The sequence below is a fragment of the Salmo salar genome, chromosome 19 (genome assembly GCF_965601325.2).
Source record: "Salmo salar chromosome 19, fSalSal1, whole genome shotgun sequence".
NCBI classification, from domain to species: Eukaryota; Metazoa; Chordata; class Actinopteri; order Salmoniformes; family Salmonidae; genus Salmo; species Salmo salar.
Genome location: NC_138309.1, coordinates 80540001 through 80552894, shown reverse-complemented (window position 1 = coordinate 80552894; position 12894 = coordinate 80540001).

Below are 12894 nucleotides of genomic sequence, written 5' to 3'. Positions count from 1 at the left end.
TCTCCTCTCCATCTCTCCTCTTCCTCTCTACTCTCTTCTCTCCCTCTCTCCATCTCCCTCTCTCCTCTCCCTTTTCCCTCTCCCTCTCTCCTCTCCATCTGTCCTCGCCCTCTCTCCTGTGCCAAGGTGATGTGGGAGAGAGAGAACGAGTTGCAGCTTTTATTGGGGTTTAATGTGGCGTCATGCCAGAAACTCAGCGTCAGATTAATGTATTACTTCATTGTTTACTTGTTTGCCTATCCTCTTCTTCTCCAGGGTGTGGAGCATTGGCCTCTGTGATAGTGTTCAGAGGAATGTGCTAGTGCGGTAGTGTAGTAGTGTAGTAGTGTGGTAGTGTAGTAGTGTAGTAGTGTGGTAGTGTACTAGTGTGGTAGTGTGGTAGTGTAATAGTGTAGTAGTGTGGTAGTGTGGTAGTGTAGTAGTTAGTAGTGTGGTAGTGTACTAGTGTGGTAGTGTGGTAGTGTAATAGTGTAATAGTGTAGTAGTGTGGTAGTGTGGTAGAGTAGTAGTGTAGTAGTGTGGTAGTGTAGTAGTGTGGTAGAGTAGTAGTGTAGTAGTGTGGTAGTGTAGTAGTGTGGTAGTGTACTAGTGTGGTAGTGTGGTAGTGTAATAGTGTAGTAGTGTGGTAGTGTAGTAGTGTGGTAGTGTACTAGTGTGGTAGTGTGGTAGTGTAATAGTGTAGTAGTGTGGTAGTGTGGTAGAGTAGTAGTGTAGTAGTGTGGTAGTGTAGTAGTGTGGTAGTGTAGTAGTGTGGTAGAGTAGTAGTGTAGTAGTGTGGTAGTGTAGTAGTGTAGTAGTGTGGTAGTGTAGTAGTGTGGTAGTGTAGTAGTGTGGTAGAGTAGTAGTGTAGTAGTGTGGTAGTGTAGTAGTGTAGTAGTGTGGTAGTGTAGTAGTGGTGTGGTAGTGTAGTAGTGTGGTAGTGTGCTTGGTTACCTCTTAAAGTCTGTTGACATCATAGCACACTGAGTAAGTTACATTACTGTACATCACTACCTAGTACCTTGGCTATTAGGACAGAGTCACAGAAAAAACACAGTACACACAAGTCTTCTTCAGGCCGTAAAGGTTTGCTTCAGTTGCAGGTTCATGCTGTCTAGTCCAATTCTATTGGTCGATTTGAAATATCACTCATTCAGCTGGGACTTTCTTGTGGGAGTTAACGCAAGCAAACAACCCATATCAATGTCTAGTTGAAGTAATATAACCTAAACAAGGGCCCATTCAAGACTACGACGGTAGACCAGTAGATTTCAGTTGCACTCAATCGATGAATTGGTGTAAAAACCTTGAAAAACCCTGCCTGTCAGAGAACTGGATATAGGGCTGCGGGCTGTGTTGTACTTTCAGAGCTGCTTCTGCACACTTTCTCACGGTGAGGACTGAGTGGTAAAACAATGTGGGCTCCACAATGAATAATATTGTCTTACCACTCAACAACTACTTCAAGGTGTCTGCTTTCATCTCCGGGGCCTCCATATTTTAACGTCTGGAAAAATTACGCCGCAAAATGTGTCGACTTCTTGGGGTGTCAACCAGGCTCACAGTGGTGCATATAGATTTTCTCCCACCCACCACCATACCATATCTTTTTTATCTAATTTTCTTTACTCTTTTTTCTTCCCCCTTTCATTTCCCCCTGAAATTGATTTCTTCGTGTTTGGTTCAGCAGTAATAAGATCAACAGAAGGATTACATTTCAATGGCTTACTACCTTCAAGCTGGGGCAAATCATTTGTCCAAACTTAATCATAGAATACTTAGGCTGTATTGTCAGATGTAAACAGTAGTCGAAATAAAACAGCGCCCCAGGTAAAATACCTATTTAAGTTGTAAAGCCCCTGTACTTCCTTGTGTTGGCCTATACAACACCCTGGCTGAGGTCTCTCCCCAACCATTATGATAAAATGCATCCAATTTAACCTGATGAAAAGGTAATTATTAAAGCCATGTGCTAGGCTAGGATAGGCTAGGCTAGGAGTGGGTGGGCTAGGCTAGGAGTGGGTGGGCTAGGCTAGGAGTGGGTGGGCTAGGCTAGGCTAGGAGTGGGTAGGCTAGGCTAGGAGTGGGTGGGCTAGGCTAGGAGTGGGTGGGCTAGGAGAGGCTAGGAGTGGGTAGGCTAGGCTAGGCTAGGAGTGGGTAGGCTAGGCTAGGAGTGGGTGGGCTAGGAGAGGCTAGGCTAGGAGTGGGTAGGCTAGGCTAGGAGTGGGTAGGCTAGGCTAGGAGTGGGTGGGCTAGGCTAGGAGTGGGTGGGCTAGGCTAGGAGTGGGTGGGCTAGGAGAGGCTAGCGGGGACTAGGCAAGCAGAGGCTAGGAGAGGCTAGCGGTGACTAGGCTAGCAGAGGCTAGGAGAGGCTAAGCCACAGAGTGAAGACGTATTCATCTTCCCAAGAAACAAGTTAGACAAGCAGAGATTGTGGGTCCTGAGTGACACAAGAACAGGATAATTCAATGTCCTACGTTAGCTCTAGCAGTGATGCTCAGTTCAATCTGTCGTTGCTTTAACAAACAGGGGTGGCATTGGGACAGTGCATCTTGCCAGTATGTTACCTAGATGCTGTGTTGGATCTGGAAGAACTATTCTGGAGGATACCTGTGTTTTACCGACATCTAAAATCCAAACAAATTGCCGGGTCATCCTCAGCCTCCTGTCAGTAACTGTTTGTATTTTTTGAGTCAGTACTTGGAGCTAACAAATATGACTATAACATGCTATATTACAGATATATTCATGATTCATCATCATTCATCTGTTTTGTTGTCTGAGTTACTGTAGGCAGCACATGAGTCCTTGTGACTAGGCCTTCTGAAGATATCAAGATAACAGCTTTCCAAGTCTGCAGCTTTTGGTACATAGCCTACTCTGCAAAGCACTCAAAACATCCTGGGACAGTAACAGTTCCTCTGACCCTGTTCTGCCATTAAAAAAGGCAGTTCATGAACACAGCTGCCAGTTTACAAAGACCTCGTAGACCTGCAGGGTGTGAATCACTCCGTCTATAATCTCCAGCCAAATCGAATTTGTTATCATGCCGCTTTTTTCCCACATTCATCAAGATCGGGACGGTAATAGGTTGGACGTTATTAAACCTGGAGTCTGGACACAAGGTGGTCTTTGATGGTATGCGACTTGAGTTTGACCCTAAATGTGAAATGAAGTGTCGGTTTCTCCTTAAGAAAGGGAAAGATAAGTGGCATGCAGGCCGATGTTGTACTAACTTCACCTTAAGTCTAAGGCTGCGCAATTCTGATCTTTTGCCCAATTATTGGCAAAGGATCTGGGCTTCGTTTCCTAGAGCGTTCGTAGCGTTAAAATCATCATTAAAATGTATCTTTAGTAGCCAAGCTGTTTCCTAGAGCCTTCACTAGTAACGTGGCTCTTAAAAACTTTTGCACATCTACGAGTGATCCAGACCACTCGTAGAGCAACCAAAGGGCATCGGTAGATGCTTTTTTTTTGCCCTTTATTCACAGAAGATCTCCGCTAAACATAGAGTCAAAATGTTTAGGCTACGTATCAGTCTGACTATGTGACTGCTGATAACTTTAGAATGAAGTTGACTACAAATACCAAGTATTTGCAATTGTTAAAAAACAAATGAAGGTTAAAATTAGGCTTGAAATTAAAACCCAGATGACTGCATTAATAGATACATAGGCTACATGGGCCTATATAGACTATTTCAATCATATTGAAATCAATTTCATGTTCAATCAATTGAGTTACATTTTTTACTTAGTAGGCTACTGTCAGTAACATTTTTGCCTCAGTGTGTTTCGTGGTGTAACAACATGTGCTCAATGATGTGCCCAATCTGTGATTTAGTTAATTATAATTATTATATAAGCATAATAAGCTGTCTCAATAGCCTATTTGCAGACATAGGTGGTAATATCTCTCTAGGAGTTGATCTGTCATCAGTATAGTGGAATAATTTTAATGTTAACGTAAAACGTGAATAAAGAAATCTGATCAGAGAGCAGCGCTGCTTTTCTTTTGATCCTACCAGTCAAAGGTTTGGACACAGCTACTCATTCAAGGGTTTTTCTTTATTTGTACTATTTTCTACATTTTAGAATAATAGTGAAAACATCAAAACTATGAAATAACGCACATGGAATCATGTAGTAACCAAAAAAGTGATAAACAAATCAAAATATATTTTATATTTGAGATTCTTCAAAGTAGCCCCCTTTGCCTTGATGACAGCTTTGCACACTCTTGGCCAACCAGCTTCATGAGGTAGTCACCTGGAATGCATTGTTAAAAATTAATTTGTGGAATTTCTTACCTTCTTAATGCATTTGAGCCAATCAGTTGTGTTGTGACAAGCTAGGGGTGGTAAATAGAAGATAGCCCTATTTGGTAAAAGACCAAGTCCATAATATGGCAAGAACAGCTCAAATAAGCAAAGGGAAATGACAGTCCATCATTACTTTAAGACATGAAGGTCAGTCAATGCAGAACATTTCAAGAACTTTGAAAGCTTCTTCAAGTGCAGTCGCAAAACCATCAATCGCTATGATAAAACTGGCTGTCATGAGGACCACCACAGGAAAGGAAGACCCAGAGAAACATCTGCTGCACCTATTCCCCCTCAGGAGACTGAAAAGATTTGGCATGGGTCCTCAGATCCTCAAAAGGTTCTACAGCTGCACCGTCGAGAGCATCCTGACTGGTTGCATCACTGCCTGGTATGTCAACTGCTCGGCCTCCGACCGCAAGGCACTACAGAGGGTAGTGCAAACGGCCCAGTACATCACTGGGGCCAAGCTTCCTGCCATCCAGGACCTCTATACTAGGCGGTGTCAGAGAAAGGCCCTAAATATTGTCAAAGACTCCAACCACCCTCACCCCCTCTTTACACCACTGCTACTCTCTGTTGTCATCTATGCATAGTCACTTAAATAACTCTACCTGCATGTACATACTACCTCAAATAACCGGTGTCCGCTCACATTGACTCTGTATCAGTACCCCCCTGTATATAGCCTCGCTATTGTTATTTCACTGCTGCTCTTTAATTACTTCTTACTTTTATCTTTTATTCTTATCTGTATTTTTTTAAACTTCATTGTTGGTTAGGGGCTCGTAAGTAAGCATTTCACTGTAAAGTCTACACCTGTTGTATCCAGCACACGTGACTAATAAAATGTGATTTGATTTGATTTGCAGAGGATAAGTTCATTTGAGTTACCAGCCTCAGAAATTGCTGCCCAAATAAATGCTTCACAGAGTTCAAGTAACAAGTAACAGACACATATCAATATCAACTGTTGAGAGGAGACTGTGTGAATCAGGCCTTCATGGTTGAATTTCTGCAAAGAAACCACTACTAAAGGACACTAATAATAAGAAGAGACTTGCTTGGTCCAGGAAACATGAGCAATGGACATTAGATCTGTGGACGCAGAGTAGATGAACGGATGATCTCTGCATGTGTGGTTCCCACCGTGAAGCATGGAGGCGGAGGTGTGATGGTGTGGGGGGTGGTTTGCTCGTGAGAATGTCTGTGATATATTTAGAATTCAAAGCACACTTAACCAGCATTGTTACCACAACATTCTGCAACGATACGCCATCCCATCTGGTTTGCGTTTAGTGGGACTATCTTTTATTTTTCTACAGGACAATGATCCAACACACCTCCAGGCTGTGTAAGGGCTATTTGATCAAGAAGGAAAGTGATGGAGTGCTGCATCAGATGACCTGTCCTCCACAATCACCCGACCTCAACCCAATTGAGATGGTCTGAGATGAGTTGGACTGCAGAGTGAAGGAAAAGCAGCCAACAAGTTCTCAGCACATGTGGGAACTCCTTCAAGAATGTTGGAAAAGCATTCCAGGTGGCTTCCTCGTGAAGCTGGTTGAGAGAATGCAAAGCTATCATCAAGGCAAAGCGTGGCTACTTTTAAGAATCTAAAATATGTTTTGATTTGTTTGACACTTTTGCGGTTACTACACAATTCCTTATGTGTTATTTCATAGCTTTCATGTCTTCACTATTATTCTACAATGTAGAAAATTGTAAAAATCAAGAAAAAAACATTGAATGAGTAGGTGTGTCCAAACTTTTGACGGGTACTGTATGTATCAACACATGGTCTAAACGAAGCACTTAGCGAATGTTCTCTCTACGTGTTCGTTGGGGAGTAATTTTTTTCCTAACTTCGCTCATAAATAACGATGCATCTGGTAGAATCATCGCAGTGGTTAAGTTTCATTGCAACTGGGAAACAAGGCCCTGATCTGATTGGTCAAAAAAACAATTACTGAAAAAAAGATACAGACTTTCTCTTTTTCTGACTACTAACTATTTCAGGTGTAGGCTGCAACTACTGACTATTTCAGATGTAAGCACCAACTACTGACTATTTCAGGTGTAAGCACCAACTACTAACTATTTCAGATGTAAGCACCAATTACTGACTATTTCAGGTGTAAGCACCAACTACTGACTATTTCAGATGTAAGCACCAACTACTGACTATTTCAGATGTAAGCACCAACTACTGACTATTTCAGATGTAAGCACCAACTACTGACTATTTCAGATGTAAGCACCAACTACTGACTATTTCAGATGTAAGCACCAACTACTGACTATTTCAGATGTAAGCACCAACTACTGACTATTTCAGATGTAAGCACCAACTACTGACTATTTCAGATGTAAGCACCAACTGTCTTAGAACACTATGCATTTGTTTATTTTTTTTCCCATCAGGGACTGATTTGTAAAACACATGGAAGCAGTAGCCTACTTTTCTCTCTCCACACTTGTCAGTTAAATATGTTGCTTCTGTTTTCCCCAAGGACACCAAGACACTTAGCATCCGTCAGGATCACCATGCAGTAACATCTAACTGATATTTGAGCGCGTTGAAATAATTGCAGAGCTGATTAACCAAAAGCTCATTTAAATTTCCCTCTTGCACAAATTCTCTAATTTGGTTCTCAGTTGAAAGAGTGCATTCAAATATTTCTCTGCTTTGAATTATAAACGTGGGCCCTGCCTGCACTCTATGGCGCTTACAGTTTGACTCCTTAACTGCACCCTTTCAAAAGCCGGCTTTTTGATGGATTTTGATAGTGTGATTAATTCATGCTTTTTTTTATCAGAGTTTAACTTCTGTTGGCTTTCTAATTGCCTCTCCAAGCAGGGAGGGGTCCTTTTTCTTCATAACTCTTTTGACAACAAACACAGGCTGTTTTGGCCAGGAAAGCCCAGAGAAAGCAACTGATTGTGTTTGTGTGTGCCTGTGGGCGCGTGTGCGCGCACGCAATTTGGGTGCGTGTGTGCGTGTGTGCGTGTGTGTGTGTGCGAGTGTGTGTGTGTGCGTGCACATCTTGATTGAATAATGTAATAGAACGTGGGGCAGTCAGGTTACACTAGATCGACTTCAGTTTTCAACGTTTCTCTAGGTCCCCAGGATGACGGGAGATGCCTTCACGGGTTCAATCCCAGCGCTAGGCACTCGTTTTTATTTGTTATGTTTTAACCTTATCCCAAACCTTAACACTTACCTTAACCAATCAGAATGAATGCCTGAACTTAACCGTAAAAATGTGAGATATTGTTGGGGGGGCTGGCCTGACAAAGAGAGAGAGCAGAGCACAGTCCACAAACAAGCCTGAACTGGGCAGGTGGAGAGAGTTGCCAATGTAGCCCTTTAGATGAGGGGCTTGGTTGACTGTAAGAAGCTCCACAAAGACAGAGGGAGGAGAAGAAATGAGAGGAGGAGGAGGTGGAGGAGGAGGAAGAGGAGGATAGAGCATGGAGAGTACCTGTGATCAGATCAGTTGGCTACAGTGATGGGTGTCTCTGTAGCTCCTGAAAGGGCCCAGCCTCCATTATGAGGCCCAACATCAAGGGGTTAAAAAAAGACAGAAGAGAATAAACAAGAAGCTTGTCTGTATTCTCTGTTTAGTAACAGAGGGCCACACCGGCTTATCTGTATTCTCTGTTTAGGAACAGAGGGCCACACCGGTTTGTCTGTATTCTCTGTTTAGGAACAGAGGGCCACACCGGTTTGTCTGTATTCTCTGTTTAGGAACAGAGGGCCACACCGGTTTGTCTGTATTCTCTGTTTAGGAACAGAAGGCCAGACCGGCTTATCTGTATTCTCTGTTTAGTAACAGAGGGCCACACCGGCTTGTCTGTATTCTCTGTTTAGGAACAGAAGGCCAGACCGGTTTGTCTGTATTCTCTGTTTAGGAACAGAAGGCCAGACCGGTTTGTCTGTATTCTCTGTTTAGGAACAGAGGCCAGACCGGTTTGTCTGTATTCTCTGTTTAGGAACAGAAGGCCAGACCGGTTTGTCTGTATTCTCTGTTTAGGAACAGAAGGCCAGACCGGTTTGTCTGTATTCTCTGTTTAGGAACAGAAGGCCAGACCGGTTTGTCTGTATTCTCTGTTTAGGAACAGAAGGCCAGACCGGTTTGTCTGTATTCTCTGTTTAGGAACAGAAGGCCAGACCGGTTTGTCTGTATTCTCTGTTTAGGAACAGAAGGCCAGACCGGTTTGTCTGTATTCTCTGTTTAGTAACAGAGGGCCACACCGGTTTGTCTGTATTCTCTGTTTAGGAACAGAAGGCCAGACCGGTTTGTCTGTATTCTCTGTTTAGGAACAGAAGGCCAGACCGGTTTGTCTGTATTCTCTGTTTAGGAACAGAAGGCCAGACCGGTTTGTCTGTATTCTCCGCTATTTAAGTGCATAGATGACATGTATTTTTTTCCCTGTTTCGAGACAGGTGCATGATAACGGTCCATTATAAACCTAGCCTTCTCTGTGGCTCAGTTGGTAGAGCATGGTGTGTGCAATGCCAGGGTTGTGCGTTCGATTCCCACGGTGGGCCAGTACAAAAAAATGCATGAAATGAAATGTATGCATTCATTACTGTAAGTCGCTCTGGATAAGAGCGTCTACTAAAATGTAAAATGTAACAGAGGGCCACACCGGCTTGTCTGTATTCTCTGTTTAGTAACAGAGGGCCACACCGGCTTATCTGTATTCTCTGTTTAGTAACAGAGGGCCACACTGGCTTGTCTGTATTCTCTGTTTAGTAACAGAGGGCCACACCGGCTTGTCTGTATTCTCTGTTTAGTAACAGAGGGCCACACTGGCTTGTATGTATTCTCTGTTTAGTAACAGAGGGCCACACCGGCTTGTCTGTATTCTCTGTTTAGTAACAGAGGGCCACACCGGCTTGTCTGTATTCTCTGCTTAGGAACAGAGGGCCACACTGGCTTGTCTGTATTCTCTGTTTAGTAACAGAGGGCCACACTGGCTTGTCTGTATTCTCTGTTTAGTAACAGAGGGCCACACTGGCTTGTCTGTATTCTCTGTTTAGTAACAGAGGGCCACACCGGCTTGTCTGTATTCTCTGTTTAGTTCATGTAGGGAGGCTTGTCTATATTCTCTGTTTAGTTCATGTAGGGAGGCTTGTCTGTATTCTCTGTTTAGTTCATTTAGGGAGGCTTGTCTGTATTCTCTGTTTAGTTCATGTAGGGAGGCTCTAATAAAAAGACACCATGTGCCAACTGAGAGCCTACAATTAACAGATCAGGGTGATAAAGAGGTTGCATGGCTGCGAGGCAAGGCCCCCCCCCCCCCCCCCCCCAGGCCCCCCCCCTAGGCCCCGAGGCTCCGTAGGCAGAGGGGAGTGGGCTCAGCACCGCTGATGAGGAGGCCAGATAATCTCCCCTTCTCCCCTCTCTCCTCCCCTCACACTTGTCTCCCCCCCGCAACCTATGTCCTGAAGCACCTTCAGCAAATACCTGCTCAATATTCTAGTACAGAGGGTATAGGGGGAGGGAGGGGGTGGGGGGCATGTGGCGCGTCTGCAGAGGGGAGATACACAAAAGCTGAGCGAAACAAAACCCGGAACATCTGCTAAAGCGATTGCGGGTAAATATGTTTGACAATTATTGTTTACAGTGACAGTGGTAACAGTTCACAAAATCAAACCCCATTTCTATTTGCAATGAAGCAGATGGGCCTACAGCAATCCATTAACGGGCTGTCAGGAGCTTCATTTTGAAGTTACTTTTATGTCTTTGCTTCGCCATTGCTCAAACGAAGCGTTATTATTTGGGCTAATGATCGTTATCCATTTGCTAGGTCTCAGTGAAGATACCCAGTGTTCATTGTGTCGTTTTGTATTAGCTTTTCAAGGTTCTCTCACTGCAAGTGTTTACAGTGGAATGGTGATTCCTTCCTTGAATCTGTGACTATTTATCTAGGCACACATTCTGTTATATTTTTTAGGGTGGAATCTGTTTCACTTGAAAGCACATCTCTGCAAAGACAATGATTTTTCTGTTTGTTTGGATGCAAAAGGAGAAGTAGCCTCAACGTTAGGGGCATTTGGGTTGGTAACTTGTGAGTAATTTGATCAACAACACAAATTATTAATAGCAACTGCTTGTCATTCATCCTCCCACAGTGTTTCTCCTGCTATCTAGTCTGCTTCAACACTACACACCAAGGTACCAGCGATTATATGCATGCAAAGCACTCAGTTTGAATACCACGTGCAAAACCACAGTCCTTAATCCAATATATAGCAGTGGTTTTGAAAGTAGGGTGGTGGTGTCATGGGGGCTTTTACGTCTCAGTATTTATCGATGTGACGGGAAGGGCAGGAGGAGGTGAGCGGCGTACACACATGAAGATGAACACATTATCTACCGTTACCGCTTGTCACTGTTCCTCCCCAACACTGTACATTCTAATGATGTTCAATCAAAATGAGTTGAGGCATAATTAACCCCGGTCTCCCGTTGCTCTAATTGACGCTTATTAGAGGGCCCGTGTGATTCCATGACAAACACAAAGTAGAGGGAGAGAGAGAGATGGGAGAGAGAGAGACCTGGGGAGAGAGAGGGGGAGAGAGAGAGGGGAGAGAGAGACCTGGGGAGAGAGGGAGAGAGAGAGAGATGGGAGAGAGAGAGGGGAGAGAGAGACCTGGGGAGAGAGAAGGAGAGAGAGAGAGAGAGTGATGGGAAAGAGAGACCTGGGAAGAGAGAGGGAGAGAGAGAAGGAGGAAAGAGTGCTCTGATTGGTAAGCAACGTTCGGGAGCGATGTATACCGGGTAACCAACACTTAATTATCAATGAGGTTTTAGCAACACTTTGAGAACCCCGGGGCATTATTTCCTCTCAGTAATAGTAATGGGCTCTTTTAATGGAACTTGTGTTAAACACAGTGCTGCCGCTCGCTAGCTGCTTGTGTTTTGTCCCCACCAGTTGAAGCTGCCATGATCATTTGGGTGATTAGAAGGAGCTGAGGCTCATTTTGATCATTTCGACGCCATGACTTTTGAAAGTGGCTGAAGGCCGTGGTGGTGGCATGAGATACGCGGCTGCCGTGTGACGAGAGGAGTGACGGTCAGTGTTTCATCACTGTGACTTTATCTAGGGTCATTGGTTAGCTCAAGGCTCAAGGAGTAGTTTGGCTGCTGTCAGACACTGCCTATGTGGTGTTGAATTTATATTATGCTAATGAGACAAGTATTTTAACTTCTGTATCCTGTTCAAAACATGCATTTTCACCTCTAGTTGCATGTACCACCAACAGTTTGAAACCTCTCTAACTAACTGACTGACAGACTAGTCCACCATTCCCATTCACATCATCAGTACTTCCTGGTTTAGCTAGCCAACATCACACCACCATCCCCACTCAGCTCCTTTCACCACTCAATACCTCCCAGTAGATAAAGCTTGTTGTGACTGATCTTGCACACATACAGCCCACCTCACACTTTGAGCATTGTAGCGATGCGGGCTCGGGAATGAGCCGTATCCAGCCTCTCATTTAGGGCACAATGCTGGAGGTGTGGGCTCGGGCCAGAGCTGAATGGGCTGGAGATGCATGGGCTGGGGATGGGGCTGAAGCTGGGTATGCGGCTGGTGACAAGGCAGGGGGCCTCCCAGGGCCAGGCGAGGCCCAATTTACCCACTTTGCTGGGGACCCTGTCATGAGGCTCCTGGGTGAGTTCGAGGGAATCAGGGAAACCCTCCTCCTTCAACGCTAGCTGTTGTGATCTGGGTTTGCACATGCCAATCAGGGATGATAAGTGTGTGATGACACAGCTATAGAGCTCCTTCTCCTCTCACTGCCTGGCTGTGTCAAAGACACGATGATGTCTCGATGGCCATGACATTTCAATGTCAATGGGCAGGCTAGGTTGGATTTATTGTGCAAGATCGACTGAGACGTCAACAATTGTTTGTAAAGTTTATTAGGTAGGTGTGATTTAGTCATAGAGCATAGGGCAGGAAACCTTCAAACAGGACACAGAAAATAACACACAATGATAAATCACAATTTTCACACATCCAATTTGATGAATAATTGTGAATACCCTTTTTGTTTGGATGGTAAATCTTATGTTTTCATAGTAACATCATTAGGCTACCGTTCAAGTAATGTTCAATGTTTCATACCAAATAGTATTGACATGCTGTTCCACCATCTAAAGAATGGGAAAATCAAAGTTCTGTGTTTTGACCCAAAAAAGTATCCGCCATTTTTAAAATGGCCTCTCACTTTCGAATCGGTTGTCAGGGAACTCTGACTGTCCCACAGTCAGTCAGACTAGCAGGAGGGAGGAAGAAATACTTCTGATCATTCACTGGCATGAAAGCCAGCCCCTCAAGCTAACAAATTCAGAGAGAAAATTACAGTTTTGCACATTTGTGTCAATATGCATGTCAAAAGGTAATTGTTGGAAATTGTTCTGCAACGTCAAGTCCTGTTGGAAGTGTTTAGCCTGTGGTTAGATCTCACTGTTTCTTCTTACACTCAAGAGGTTGAAGCAATCTCCCCTCCTGTATAAGTTTCCTCTAGTAAGATAATAATGTAGCAATTCGTCATAAACAGTTATTAC